Consider the following 17,021-nt stretch of genomic DNA (forward strand, 5'->3'; position numbering starts at 1 on the left):
ATGCTTCGTTGTAATTTAGTTGTTGTTTGGCTTTGGGTGACTTTCCAATTGCAAAAAAACAAATTCTGCCTGATAATGCTGTTCATGAAATGGACCCTGTACGTTAATAATTTTCGTAGTAAACTATTCCTGAAGTAAAAATATCTTACCTCGCAATGTTGTTGTTGTTGTTGTGGTCTTCAGTCCTGAGACTGATTTGATGCAGCTCTCCATGTTACCCTATCCTGTGCAAGCTTCTCCATCTCCCAGTACCTACTGCAACCTACATCCTTCTGAATCAGCTTAGTGTACTCATCTCTTGGTCTCCCTCTACGATTTTTACCCTCCACGCCGCCCTCCAATGCTAAATTTGTGATCCATTGTTGCTTCAGATCATGTTCTACTAACCATTAGTTATGTGATCTACCCATCTAATCTTCAGCATTCTTCTGTAGCACCACATTTCGAAAGCTTCTATTCTCTTCTTGTCCAAACTATTTATCGTCCATGTTTCAATTCTATACATGCCTACACTCCATACAAATACTTTCAGAAAAGACTTCCTGACACTTAAATCTATACTCGATCTTAACAATTTTCTCTTCTTCAGAAATGCTTTCCTTGCCATTGCCAATCTACATTTTATATCATCTCTACTTCTACCATCATCAGTTATTTTGCTCCCCAAATAGCAAAACCCCTTTACTACTTTAAGTGTCTTATTTCCCTCAGCATCATCCGACTTAATTCAACTACATACCATTATCCTCGTTTTGCTTTTGTTGATGTTCATCTTATACCCTCCTTTCAAGATACTGTCCATTCCGTTCAACTGCTCTTCCAAGTCCTTCGCTGTCTCTGACAGAATTACAATTTCATCGGCGAACCTAAAAAGTTTTTATTTCTTCTTCATGGATTTTAATACCTACTCCGAATTTTTCTCTTGTTTCCTTTACAGATTGAATAACATGGGGGAGAGGCTACAACCCTGTCACACTCCCTTCCCAACCACTGCTTCCCTTTCATGCCCCTCGACTCTTAAAACTGCCGTCTGGCTTCTGTACAAATTGTAAATAGTCTTTCGCTCCCTGTATTTTACCCCTGCCACCTTTATAATTTGAAAGAGAGTATCCCAGTCAACATTGTAAAAAGCTTTCTCTAAGTCTACAAATGCTAGAAACGTAGGTTTGCCTTTCCTCAATCTTTCTGCTAAGATAAGTCGTGAGGTCAGTATTGCCTCACGTGTTCCAATATTTCTACGGAATCCAAACTGATCTTCTACGAGGTCGGCTTCTACCAGTTTTTCCATTCGTCTGTAAAGAATTCGTGTTAGTATTTTGCAGCTGTGACTTATTAAATTGATAGTTCGGTAATTTTCACATCTTTCAACACCTGATTTCTTTGGGATTGGAATTATTATATTCTTCTTGAAGCCTGAGGGTATTTCGCCTGTCTCATACATCTATGCTCGCCAGATGGTATAGTTTTGTCAGGATTGGCTCTCCTAAGACCGTCAGTAGTTCTAATGGAATGTTGTCTACTCCGGGGGACTTGTTTCGACTCTGTAATTGATTGGAAATGCGATGCTTTCTGCCCTCTGTGTGCAAGTTGCAAATTTCTAACTACAATGGCTGAGTGACTAGTGCAATGCTCCAGACAAAAAGTGAACTATTTATACGAATCATTGAGTGAGACGCTGTCTAAATAGAAACGGCTTAGAACGAGGATGTCGACAATTCTCTTACGTAAAATATTTCTTTAAAAAACAGTTTTTTAAATTAGCTGATATGTTAATACTTGTTTGAAATTCATGATGCAACACTCATTAACGTTGGCGAAGTGCAACGCTGATAGCAAGCTCTTTCTCTACCAAATGTTAGACAAATAATTACCAAATAAGAAAAATACCGTACAGTGAATGTTACTCAATCTTCTATGAAAAATCTAAAGTTCCCTGATGTCGATGTGTGATTAAAAAATGGATCCAAACTGCGTGCGACTAAATAACAAAATATTACCTTCATTCTTCTTTATTTGCTTTTCTAATCTTATTACATTCTAAATCACTAATCGAATCTTCCTCCTCTGTTTCTCAGCATTCAAACACACACATACATCATTGTACCTATACACAGATACACTTAACTTTACGTCTACACTGACAAGAGTATTCTGCTCGGAGAGTTACTCACTGCTCCTCTAACGACAGAACTCCTGCGCTTTTCCCTGACAAGCAGCGATGACAAAGCAAGCACGTCTTTCAACGACACAGATACTCTGACCAAAGACTGCGCGCAAATAATCAACAATTTCAAAATTCTTACCTAGCGTTTGAGACATACATAGTATGTGCAGATTTCAGAAAAGCAAACAACAAACTCCGAACAGACCTGTTTCAAGAGAAACATCACACTTCTCCAGATGTCTAACATGAAACCCTTAGCGCACCTAGATATTATTGCGTTTGTGTTGCAGTGGTCCTAAAATAATATCCTCTTTTTTGTATTAGAATACCACATAAATTTTCTTCAAGTGTCTAAGCGACACCTCAGTTGTCTCAAACTGATTGCGCTTAATGCATTATTTCTCGAAAACTGGAAATTTATTGTGTGCTCAGTACCTTACCACTCTATGTGCACATGGGCACAGAAGAATATAGTTAGGCGTGTTCGGACTCGGATGTGTTCCAGTTCTCATTTCTGGTATTGAGCCTTTCACTTATCACATCCTTGTAGTAAGCTGCGTTTATTCAGAAGTACTATACATTTGGTGTCTCTGGAGGAAATGTACAAATACAAGATATCTGCGCAGTCTCTTGTCTCACCACGTAGTTTAAATTTGGTTTTCGTGTAGAAACTCTCTTTGAAAGCTTCCGTGTCATTGTATCTTACGCTTTGCCTCTTCCTAGCAGCTTTTCTCATAATCTACTCATGAACCCTTTCATCGACCTCTGAAAGGTATTCACATTCTTTCTTGGTAAGCATCCTCATCCGATTAATAGCTACTTTAGAGGCAGAAGAAATTAATGATTTTGTGTTTTGGGTAATCACTTTTCTATACAGGTTCCTTGTTCCTTCACACTGGACTCGCATTCGGGAGGACGACGGTTCAATCCCGCGTCCGGCCATCCTGATTTAGGTTTTCCGTGATTTCCCTAAATCGCTCCAGGCAAATGCCGGGATGGTTCCTTTCAAAGGGCACGGCCGACTTCCTTACCCATCCTTCCCTAATCCGATGGGACTGAGACCTCGCTGTCTGTCTCCTTCCCCAAAACAACCCAACCCAACCCCCAACCCTTGTGCCTTGTAAGGACAATATAGTTACGAGTGTTCCAGTTCTCATTCTGATGTAGATGGCTCTCCTCTTAAATTCGCCCAGGTTGCATCGTTCAATTATTCCAGTGCCATGTCTCTGTGTAGTACTTACCGAATTATTGTTTCCAAAGTCTGCCGGTATTTCTCATTGACTTTCCCCAACCAACTGGTCCTCTTACACAATGCCTTTTGCTTCAACTCACTATATAATACATCTTCATTCTTCTTTGAGATTGATTCCCTTTTAAATTGTCTTAATTCGATGTGGGTCGCAAATTACCTACTTCGAATCTCGCAGTGAAACTGTAGGTTAAGTGCGATTTGAGGTCATTCGTCTCAAACACGCGAGAGGCTACATACAGGGGGCGAGACAGCGACAGAATCAGGCTACAATTTTTCATGTCTGTGTGGTGGGAGACAGAAAGAAATTAGTGGAGATAGATATTGTATTAATAAGGAATTGCGGCACTAGGAATATTTTCGAGCTTTTAATGTCCTTCACATATTTACTTAAACAAACAGGAAAGCAGAGACACTAGGATATCATTTGAGTCCTAAGATTGTCTTAACGAACCTGTCGAAACACAGCCGAAGCTTGTATTAACCAGTTAATACAACAAACGGCCACACCGTATAAAGACAACTCCTCTATCATTACAATCCTGTAGTGAAATACAGTCCTGGAAATTGAAATAAGAACACCGTGAATTCATTGTCCCAGGAAGGGGAAACTTTATTGACACATTCCTGGCGTCAGATACATCACATGATCACACTGACAGAACCACAGGCACATAGACACAGGCAACAGAGCATGCACAATGTCGGCACTAATACAGTGTATATCCACCTTTCGCAGCAATGCAGGCTGCTATTCTCCCATGGAGACGATCGTAGAGATGCTGGATGTAGTCCTGTGGAACGGCTTGCCATGCCATTTCCACCTGGCGCCTCAGTTGGACCAGCGTTCGTGCTGGACGTGCAGACCGCGTGAGATGACGCTTCATCCAGTCCCAAACATGCTCAATGGGGGACAGATCCGGAGATCTTGCTGGCCAGGGTAGTTGACTTACACCTTCTAGAGCACGTTGGGTGTCACGGGATACATGCGGACGTGCATTGTCCTGTTGGAACACCAAGTTCCCTTGCCGGTCTAGGAATGGTAGAACGATGGGTTCGATGACGGTTTGGATGTACCGTGCACTATTCAGTGTCCCCTCGACGATCACCAGTGGTGTACGGCCAGTGTAGGAGATCGCTCCCCACACCATGATGCCGGGTGTTGGCCCTGTGTGCCTCGGTCGTATGCAGTCCTGATTGTGGCGCTCACCTGCACGGCGCCAAACACGCATACGACCATTATTGGCACCAAGGCAGAAGCGACTCTCATCGCTGAAGATGACACGTCTCCATTCGTCCCTCCATTCACGCCTGTCGCGACACCACTGGAGGCGGGCTGCACGATGTTGGGGCGTGAGCGGAAGACGGCCTAACGGTGTGCGGGACCGTAGCCCAGCTTCATGGAGACGGTTGCGAATGGTCCTCGCCGATACCCGAGGAGCAACAGTGTCCCTAATTTGCTGGGAAGTGGCGGTGCGGTCCCCTACGGCACTGCGTAGGATCCTACGGTCTTGGCGTGCATCCGTGCGTCGCTGCGGTCCGGTCCCAGGTCGACGGGCACGTGCACCTTCCGCCGACCACTGGCGACAACATCGATGTACTGTGGAGACCTCACGACCCACGTGTTGAGCAATTCGGCGGTACGTCCACCCGGCCTCCCGCATGCCCACTATACGCCCTCGCTCAAAGTCCGTCAACTGCACATACGGTTCACGTCAACTGCACATACGGTTCACGTCCACGCTGTCGCGGCATGCTACCAGTGTTAAAGACTGCGATGGAGCTCCGTATGCCACGGCAAACTGTCTGACACTGACGGCGGCGGTGCACAAATGCTGCGCAGCTAGCGCCATTCGACGGCCAACACCGCGGTTCCTGGTGTGTCCGCTGTGCCGAGCGTGTGATCATTGCTTGTACAGCCCTCTCGCAGTGTCCGGAGCAAGTATGGTGGGTCTGACACACCGGTGTCAATGTGTTCTTTTTTCCATTTCCAGGAGTGTAGAATGGATAGTTCCTGTGAATTATTATGGATGGAGGTTACACTCAACAACCGAGCTAGGTTAATAATTGGCTCCTTTTACCGACCTCCCAACTCAGCAGCATTAGTGGCAGAACAACTGAGAGAAAATTTGGAATACATTTCACATAAATTTTCTCAGCATGTTATAGTCTTAGGTGGAGATTTCAATTTACCAGATATAGACTGGGACACTCAGATGTTTAGGACGGGTGGTAGGGACAGAGCATTGAGTGACATTATACTGAGTGCACTATCCGAAAATTACCTCGAGCAATTAAACAGAGAACCGACTCGTGGAGATAACATCTTGGACCTACTGATAACAAACAGACCCGAACTTTTCGACTCTGTATGTACAGAACAGGGAATCAGTGATCATAAGGCCGTTGCAGCATCCCTGAATATGGAAGTTAGTAGGAATATAAAAAAAGGGAGGAAGGTTTATCTGTTTAGCAAGAGTAATAGAAGGCAGATTTCAGACTACCTAACAGATCAAAACGAAAATTTCTGTTTCGACACTGACAATGTTGAGTGTTTATGGAAAAAGTTCAAGTTAATCGTGAAATGCGTTTTAGACAGGTACGTGCCGAGTAAAACTGTGAGGGACGGGAAAAACCCACCGTGGTACAACAACAAAGTTAGGAAACTACTGCGAAAGCAAAGAGAACTTCACTCTAAGTTTAAACGCAGCCAAAACCTCTCAGACAAACAGAAGCTAAACATTGTCAAAGTTAGCGTAAGGAGGGTATGCGTGAAGCGTTCAGTGAATTCGAAAGTAAAATTCTATGTACCGACTTGACAGAAAATCCTAGGAAGTTCTGGTCTTATGTTAAATCAGTAAGTGGCTCGAAACAGCATATCCAGATACTCCGGGATGATGATGGCATTGAAACAGAGGATGACACGCGTAAAGCTGAAATACTAAACACCTTTTTCCAAAGCTGTTTCACAAAGAAAGACCGCACTGCATTTCCTTCTCTAACTCCTCGCACCAACGAAAAAATGGCTGACATCGAAATAAGTGTCCAGGGAATAGAAAAGAAACTGGAATCACTCAACCGAGGAAAATCCACTGGAACTGACGGGATACCAATTCGATTCTACACAGAGTACGCGAAAGAACTTGCCCCCCTTCTAACAGCCGTGTACCGCAAGTCTCTAGAGGAATGGAAGGTTCCAAATGATTGTAAAAGAGCACAGGTAGTCCCAGTCTTCAAGAAGGGTCGTCGAGCAGATGCGCAAAACTATAGACCTATATCTCTGACGTCGATCTGTTGTAGAATTTTAGAACATGTTTTTTGCTCGAGTATCATGTCGTTTTTGGAAACCCAGAATCTACTATGTAGGAATCAACATGGATTCCGGAAACAGCGATCGTGTGAGACCCAACTCGCTTTATTTGTTCATGAGACCCAGAAAATATTAGATACAGGCTCCCAGGTAGATGCTATTTTTCTTGACTTCCGGAAGGCGTTCGATACAGTTCCGCACTGTCGCCTGATAAACAAAGTAAGAGCCTACGGAATATCAGACCAGCTGTGTGGCTGGATTGATGAGTTTTTAGCAAACAGAACACAGCATGTTGTTATCAATGGAGAGACGTCTACAGACGTTAAAGTAACCTCTGGCGTGCCACAGGGGAGTGTTATGGGACCATTGCTTTTCACAATATATATAAATGACCTAGTAGATAGTGTCGGAAGTCCCATGCGGCTTTTCGCGGATGATGCTGTAGTATAGAGAGAAGTTGCAGCATTAGAAAATTGTAGCGAAATGCAGGAAGATCTGCAGCGGATAGGCACTTGGTGCAGGGAGTGGCAACTGACCCTTAACATAGACAAACGTAATGTATTGCGAATACATAGAAAGAAGGATCCTTTATTGTATGATTATATGATAGCGGAACAAACACTGGTAGCAGTTACTTCTGTAAAATATCTGGGAGTATGCGTGCGGAACGATTTGAAGTGGAACGATCATATAAAATTAATTGTTGGTAAGGCGGGTACCAGGTTGAGATTCATTGGGTGAGTCCTTAGAAAATGTAGTCCATCAACAAAGGAGGTGGCTTACAAAACACTCGTCCGACCTATACTTGAGTATTGCTCATCAGTGTGGGATCCGTACCAGATCGGGTTGACGGAGGAGATAGAGAAGATCCAAAGAAGAGCGGCGCGTTTCGTCACAGGGTTATTTGGTAACCGTGATAGCGTTACGGAGATGTTTAAGAAACTCAAGTGGCAGACTCTGCAAGAGAGGCGCTCTGCATCGCGGTGTAGCTTGCGCGCCAGGTTTCGAGAGGGTGCGTTTCTGGATGAGGTATCGAATATATTGCTTCCCCCTACTTATACCTCCCGAGGAGATCACGAATGTAAAATTAGAGAGATTAGAGCGCGCACGGAGGCTTTCAGACAGTCGTTCTTCCCGCGACTGGAACAGGAAAGGGAGGTAATGACAGTGGCACGTAAGGTGCCCTCCGCCACACACCGTTGGGTGGCTTGCGGAGTATAAATGTAGATGTAGATGTAGATGTAGACAATAACAATCATCATCATCGTCATCTGCATCACCATCATTTCCATCTATTTCATGGTCATTGTTGCCTTAGATATGTGAAGCTTTGCCAGCCGTAGTTAGACTGTATTCTGTATTATTATCATACGAGAAAGTATAAATAGTTGACGTCGTTATTAGATGGTCATGGAATGATATTTTGTAGGAATCATTAGGCATAAAGCTCTATTTTAACTTATCTAAAGTCAGCAGTCGAAGCGTGTGCGTGTTTTTCCTGTGTTGTTATTTGCAGGAAGAAGTGATCTTAGACTGTATTCTGTAGTATTATCATACGAGAAAGTATAAATAGTTGACGTCGTTATTAGATGGTCATGGAATGATATTTTGTAGGAATCATTAGGCATAAAGCTCTATTTTAACTTATCTAAAGTCAGCAGTCGAAGCGTGTGCGTGTTTTTCCTGTGTTGTTATTTGCAGGAAGAAGTGATCTTCCAGACACTTTGTCTCAGTGGAGGGATCCAAATCACTATTTGGTGCTATGGAAAATTGGTAGGGTATGCAATAAGAGCATAGAGTCTTGCATATTGACTCATATAATCTGGATGAAAATATGGAAAAAAGAGAATAAGAGAAAATTAGGAAAAAATAAATTTTTGGGAAAATATGGAAAACTACGGGAAATCATGATCATTTGTATTTATACAGAGGGGCTAAACGAAATTTGGTGGCGTAAAACTGGATATATAGGAGGCGAGTCACACAACACATACACTGAGGAAAAGCATTATACAGAACGGGCAATTCGAAATTATGGAAGGAATTGTTATGTAACCACGAGTCAGAGATAGGGGAGAGATGTGGTATGTGTTTTAATTGGTGAAATTCGTGAGGAACATAGTACCATGACAAAATTACTATATTCCTCTACAAGTGAATCATATGCAACATCTGTAGGTATATAGGATGACTTTTGGCAGGGAAGCGCTGAAAACCATGACGAGGAAAATATAAAAATGGCCTGCAGCTACGTCAACATCAAATGCATGTTCTAATGGGTCAAGTGCCTTGACTATTGCGTCAGCTTCATGGATATAAGGCCAGACTTCAACTGAAATTTCTTTATCGATATGGTGCTGTGTGACTGCTAAACATCAAACCACGACTTCTTGAACAAGAGGAAGACTACCAGTGCAAAGATAATGTTATTCTGTATTTACCCTCAAAATAGGAACAAGTTGTTAATACACGCTCTAACAGAATTGCACACAAGGCCTACTACACATTCTTTCAAATTAGATATCAGTATTTACAATACGTTCCCTGCCATAAGATTCTATTTGGATGCAAGGTGGGAGGCATCTACTCGTTTTCTAAATCTCCTTACATATATATGGAGAAAATAAAAGTTATTAACATGTGCTAAGTCTTATTATTTCGAGTCGTTTTAATACTGATGTTAGATTGATTTAAGACTCTTTACTTGGACTCTGAATGCTGTGGTATTCTCTCCAAATACACGCGGGCTGTGTCATGTATTTTGAATCGGAAGATATTTGACGCAAACTAAAGTGGAATGAATTCATAAGAACGAATAGAAATAGACACATTGGTCACATATTGACGTCACTACTGCCAAACTCACAAGACCTTTGCTGATAGAGGAGATAAGTGCTCAGTGTCCAACGTGAGTACCAGACATTTAATAGTGAAGCGTTTGCCTAATTTTACAACATTTATCGCAGTTTTTACTCTTTTTATGCTTGTTCTCTCTGGCAGCATCAGTGATGGAACCCTCGCCGCTTTCAACACATACAACTGACTGATTTCGATTTGAAATTGACCAATTTTTGGGAGAAGATTGACTGCGAGATTTAGTTCGCGCGATTCCCGTCCATATCACATCTCCATGCATCAGGTCAGTACTGTTTCTGGTGCATCGAGAGAGCTGACGATCAACGCTATCTATCTAGGCGCCAGCGACAGCCTATCGGCATCTTATGGTTACAATGTTTGACAGTTAGATACACTTTTGTTACAAACGGGAACTGGTCGTGACCTAACTCCACATACGTGGCGCTGTTGTCCAGAAATAATATGATGAACACACGGCTGTCTAGAAGTACATATCTCTGGACGGTCATGATTCAGCACAATTTATAATCTGTGCTTTGGCTGCCTATAGATTTTTAATTATTTGCAAATAAAGTATGTGGCAGTCTAAGTTATGCATCCAATCACATTGCTCTGCTGGAGTGCTGGGAATTCTTTGTAAACTAACTGCATTTCAAATTCAGAAGGGAGAATGTATATAGTAGAACATTTTAATTCTTTTACGGAAATTTTTATAATGGTGGCAGGGGGTGTGACGCACAACATTACCGTGTTTGAAATTTGTTGTGCTTAAAATTTGTTAATGGCGGGAGGTATTACTGCGCGGAATAGTACTAGGTGGAGAAGCATACGAGTATTTTCCTCAGTGCGGGACACTCAGCTCCGTAATACTGTAAATCAACATCCAAAAGTTCGTCCCTCTTGGACGACTTTTGAAATAACCTGTAGGCAAAGTCACTAAGGCCCAGATCACATTATAGAGTCGCTGACGGAAAACTATGTACGAGAGTTGGAACTTTAATAGTGGCAACTATTTATTTTTTGCAACTCGTACTAAATAGATAAGTGTTTCAAATTTTTATTGACCTTCAAAGTAGTCACCAGCTTTGTGTATAACCCGTTGCCAGCGATGTGGAAATCGTAGGATAGTTATGTTGACAGTTCGAGCGGCGCTGTCTATTGCCCGACGAATCTGTAGCAGTTCTGAAGCGAATGCTGTGAAGTGTTTCCTACTGTTTAGAAATCGAGCTGAACCCACAAGGGCTTCAGTCAGGGGAGTTCAGTAGTTCGTATAGCACTCAGCAGCCCCATCAGTCAAACAAATCGTCAATAGTAAGTGTACGGGCTTCAGCACTGACCTGCAAAATGATGGTCAGGTCCTGCAGAGAGTGTCATCATTTCTGTCTCTATGATGTTCATTTTTGGAAGTCAACCTGCGACCAGCTTAGAGACAGAAGTGATGACACTTTCTGGAGGACCTGACCATTATTTTGCCGGACAATGCTCAAGCATTTACAGTGAAAGATATTACTGATTTGTTTGACTGATGGGGCTGCTAAGTGCTATACCACCTACTGCACTCCCCTGATTTAAGACATTGTAAGTTCAACTCGATTTCTAAACTGAAGGAAACACTTCACGGCATTCGCTTCAGAACTGCTACAGATTCGTCAGGCGATAGACCACACCACTCGAACTGACAACACAACTGGCACTGCTAAGAGTATCTACGACTTCCACGTCGCTGGCAACGGGTTATACACAATGCTGGTGACCATTTTGAAGGGTAGTAAAACTTTGAAACACGTATCTATTTTATTTGCTGTGATTCACTGGCTACAGCTCCTACTTACAATGGTTTTTTGCTTCTGCTATGGACAATCGTCATCAACAAGAAGCATTTCCTGATGGTACACATAGTCATCGTGTTTCTATACTAAAAGTTTTCCAAGCATGCGATGATGCTTAGGCGAATGGTGCAAAAGTCAAAGAAAGTATGCTGCAGGCAGTACACAAACACGATACTTGAAACATGAGGGACAGCACGTATATTCTTGTGTATATATGCATTGAAAATTTATAGAAATTTGGAAAAACCTGTAAAAATGTGCGATCGAAAACAGCAGCCTCCGATGCTTAGCCGGGCTTAGTTAAACGTGCTGTGTCACGTATTAGTCCTAAAAAAAGTTCAAATTTGTGTGAGATCTTATGGGACTTAACAGCTAAGGTCATCAGTCCCTATGCTTACACGATGCTTAACCTAAATTATCATAAAGACAAACACACACACCGAGGGAGGACTCAAACCTCCGCCAGGATCAGCCACACGGTCCATGACTGCAGCGCAAAGACCGCTCTGCTAATCCCGCGCAGCATATTAGTCCAATCAGGATACAAATGCAAGAGAACTAGTGTAGACGTAGCCAAGAGCTTTTGGGGCACGCCATTATTGGAATGTGAATATTGTATGTGTTTCCGTATCATCCATTAAGAGGTGCTTTGTGATGTGAGTGTATTATGCCAGAGGCATCTCATACACTTTACTAACCTACTAATGACTCTTGGGGGGGGGGGGGGGGGGGGGGGGAACAGAATGTATAGGACAGAAGAAATTATATGATTTACATAATTCGTGTAATACGCAATCTCTCCATAACGTAACATTATAATTCATTCCGTACACAGAATGTCTGTCTCCAGAAATAATTCATCAGGCAGACCGATATTAGAATTTCTTTACAGTTCCCGCTTTGGTAACATGGTGCTAGAGCTAGTGGTGTACTATATAAACGTCTGTCTGTGTGTCTGATTGTTAAGAATCCTTTTCTCATTTACGAACTAACATATCAAGTTGAAATTTGTGTCAAACACTTCCAGTTGAGATGTAAAAAATTTCAGCTGCTAAGCAGTATAATCAAAGGATACAGCCATTTATGACATGTATTTTGATACTCGCAAACTCACCTGTCAAAGTTTTAAGGTACTTCCCGTTGGCCTAAAATCATGAAATTAGGCAGGCTGCAAGACCAAGCATCATACAATTCTGCAAGAAGCAAGATTTATCAGTAAAAGGAAAATTATTTTCTAATCACGTGAGGAGACAAAATATTTTTTGTCAAGTGTAATCCGACTCTCTGGCTTTCTGGCTGCTAAAACCCCTTTCTCTCAGGAATTACAACAGCAAATTCGAAATTACGTGCGAAATTTCAACTTAAAATTAGAACGTTCTCGAAAGTTTTGAAACATTCCCTTGGAAAAATTTTATAAATGACAGTGCTGCTAAACCCCATATGTTATTTGATTTTCAAACAGCTGAGCAAAACTGAACGTGCTCAGACATTTCTCTCTTTACTTATTCTGATCATCAATAAACTGACACACAATATTTTTAGCGCAACGCAGTCTGACCTTCAGTAATCCCTACAAAAGAATGGCCCTGACTAACAGTAACCTATATCTTTCATGAATCACTTACCTCACAAAAATCTTCGTTACTCGAACTACTGCAATACAGCGAGTGCCAATACTGCCAGCTAAATAAAAGATTCTAACTACTGAAGGCACTAACTACTGATAGGCATAGTTATCAAATGAAAGATTTTGATAAGGAACAAACAATATATATATATATATATATATATATATATATATATATATATATATATATATATACGCGCTGTTCACATCCAACTGCCCAACACTACAACAGCAAATATTCCAACAATACAAACCAGCCACAGACTGCACACAGCACAGCCAGTGATTTTCAAACAGAGCGCTATGTGGCGTTACTAACATAAAAACCTAATCAACCTACTTACAGTTCCACAAATTGTGGGAAAGGTATCTTGCCAATATAAACGCTAATGACATGCTAAAAGTCTCCGAGATTCTCGATTCGCAGAATTTATCAACTGTCTACATACGTAATTAGGTTTGTGCGAAACCGTATTAACAAGAAGCGTACTCACCGTTGGACAATATATTGTTCTTTTTTTGTGAGCTCGCTTAAGATTGTAATGCTTGATTGCTTAGTTCTAATAAGTTCCTCACGGATCATAAGGCTACTTGAAGCTATTACTTCTAAAAATTTCTATCTCATATTGACACTATTGATTAAATCACGTCAGGTTGTTGGTTTTTTTCTGATGTTACCTTGTACTAACGGTACATTGAGACAGATTATGACGATCAGCAATTAAAACCTGAGTATTGGGCAACATAATGTGGGAACCAATATATTGTCACATCTTGAAGCTTGATATGTGATAGAAGGAGCAGTTTAGTACTATATGTGTAACCAAGAAGCTTAATTAATTATCCCATCATGATGGTCGGACTGTCACCACGACAACTAATGTGGGGTGGGAGACCTGCCAGAGAACTTCCTGAAAGGTGTGGAATGTTTTCACTTCAGTGCTATGCAGGAAATAGGAGTTAAAATTAAAATCCCTGAATGCTCTCGACAGGAAGGAACTTAGATGCTTACTGAAATTCGATAACATTCGTTCTTTGTACTACTTAGATTACTTGTTGTAGAAATTACTAGATGATTCTAATCAAGATTTAAATTATGATTATGACTTAAGGTGAATGTTATCAAAACTGCACCAATATAGAAACAGTTATTTTTCTCTTTGGAAATGTATATATAGAAATTAATAAAGATTTTCTACGAGAATATTTATCTCATTCGGTAGCCTACCGGAAACCCTCTGAAGGCTCCTGCTTACGATTAGCTACGTAACAGGCATATATTTGGGATAGGAAATAAATGTATAGTGTGGAACCGAAATAATCATCAAGATATTTATGAAAATCAACGTCAAAGCATTTCTAGCATTCCACCTCCATATTGGCTGAGAACTGTCTGTAACCAACCGAATCATGCCCTGGGTTACTCAGATGTGTGTGCTCGTTGCATGTCTCACCGCCTAACGGAAGATCATAGAGGGCAACGTAGGACCACCTACTTGCGCGTTACAAGTCTGCTGCTTCATTCATATAGTTAAGCAACAAGACTTAGCAATTCCTTGTAAAGTCGAGTCCTTGTGAATTACCTTTTGAACAGGACTACATTTTTCGTACAGTAATGGCTGTTTGTTGAGGAAATATGAAATGTTTCATAGCCACCTTTGCCTGATGAGCAGGGGTACTGGTAGAAACCCAAAGGGAATAGAATGACATTAAAACTAGTTGAAATGTGTTGGTAAAATTACTCACGAAAAGATACCAGACCACTGCGCTTTCACTGCAATCTTACCACTGTACTGAAGCAAAACAAGTGTGTTATTTTGAGTTTCCGGTTTTTCATTTATCCGTGGAATAAATAGGCTACTTCCACGAATTTCAGTAATAGCACAATTGAGGTATACATAATTTTCAACCCGTTAACTTTATACAGCTGACTCATTTCCCACACAAATACCACTGCTTGGTCAAATGATAGAGCAGCTAGAAAACAAGCCTCCCTATAAGTTACGAACTGTTTAGCTGTCCAAATTTTCATAGCCAGTAGAAAAATGGAAAACGCGCACATGGGAATCAAACCGTCTAGATTCGCAATGATGGGATCATTACCTTAAAGTAATCAGGGTACTTAAAAAATAATGAGCGATTTCTCTAAAAATATTTTCCGAATTTTCGTAGCCAAATTAAGAGCGGGAAATGGAGATAAGGGGTACCGAATTGACTAGTGTAGAGTCTAGTTTAAAAAAAAAATAATTTAAGTGTTTCAAAGTAATCAGAGTAATTAAGAAAATCTTAGCAATTTGAGAGTACAATTACAAAACGAATTATTGTCCTGATTTTCATAACCAAAAGAAGGGTGGAAAAATGGACAAATGGGATGCCAAACTGTGTCAAACTGACCAGTGTGAGGTCTAGTTTTGCAGGAAAAACGGCTTACTTTTGAACGTGGTTAAAGTAATTAAAAAAAGATAACGATTTAAGAGAGAATTTTGTTTCAATTTAGTAGCCAAAAGTAGATTGGGAAACGGATCCATTTGAGATTATGTTCCGAAAAAAATATTTAATTGTATCAAACAAGATACTGAAGAAGTGTCAAAATTTTCATATCTTCAAGGCGCATTTCTTTGCGTAAGAAATGGCAAGTACTTTAGCAAAAGTATGCTACAAGAATAATACCTGAAACAGGTCCATCCATGAGCAGTGCTAATACAGTACTTCTACTGATACGTCTAACAGTTTCAAATCGGATGATCTACTTTCTTTTGCCCAATTACCAACAGCGTAACGTTGATGTCGTTAGACCAGTCAGTGATTCCATAATTCACGTGCATCAATATCTTCAAATACCTGTAATATACAAGTATGAATGTTATTACAATATTGTGCAAAATCTAATAGAATGGTTCATGTAATGACCATTAAATTTTTATGGTGTCCAGCGACTTCAGTTCTTGCAGAGAGGGTTTGGTCCAAGGCAGGATAAATAATTACTTAAAAACGCAACAGACTAAAGGAGAAGAATTTAAACACCTTACGTATGTGTTTTAATGTTGTATTTTAAACAACAGACTAAAGGAATTTAATGAATTCAAATACCTTTTTATAAAGCAAATTTTGCATATCTTGTATTGCTATATTTTAAGTAATCAAAATTCTTAAAAAGCAATTTTTCATTTGAAATTCCTGTCCAAAACAGTCGATAGTTAATCGATACATAGATAGTTTTTACAAATACTGCCGATAATATCGGATGTGAAAGTAACACTAAAATGTAGTTTTCTACAGATACTGTCATGCTGCCCTATTTATTTTATGTTATGGTAGGTTTTTAAGAGTTGTTGTCGCTGTTTGCGTTACATTTTCTGCGCTTTTTCTCGTTGCCGTTTCTCCTCAGCGTACATCACGTCATCTGCAACTGTGTGAGCGGCTGATAGTAACCGAGTACTATACGGTGAATAATGTGACGCAAACAGTGACAGTAATTCTTAAAAGGTACCATGACATACACTACTTGCCATTAAAATTGCTACACCACGAAGATGACGTGGTACAGACGCGAAATTTTACCGACAGGAAGAAGATGCTGTGATATGCAAATGATTAACTTTTCAGAGCATTCACACTAGGTTGGCGCCGGTGGCGACGCCTACAACGTGCTGACAGGAGGAAAGTTTCCAATCGATTTCTCATACACAAACAGGAGTTGACCGGCGTTGCCTGGTGAAAAGTTGTTGTGATGCCTCGTGTAAGGAGGAGAAATGCCTACCATCGCGTTTCCGACTTTGATAAAGGTCGGATTGTAGGATAACGCGATTGCGGTTTACCGTATCGCGACATTGCTGCTCGCGTTGGTCGAGATCCAATGACTGTTAGCAGAATATGGAATCGGTGGACTCAGGAGGGTAATACGGAACGCCGTGCTGGATCCCAACGGCCTCGTATCACTAGCAGTCGAGATGACTGGCATCTTATTCGGATGGCTGTAACGGGTG

This window comes from Schistocerca nitens, chromosome 7 (assembly GCF_023898315.1).
Source record: "Schistocerca nitens isolate TAMUIC-IGC-003100 chromosome 7, iqSchNite1.1, whole genome shotgun sequence".
NCBI classification, from domain to species: domain Eukaryota; kingdom Metazoa; phylum Arthropoda; class Insecta; order Orthoptera; family Acrididae; genus Schistocerca; species Schistocerca nitens.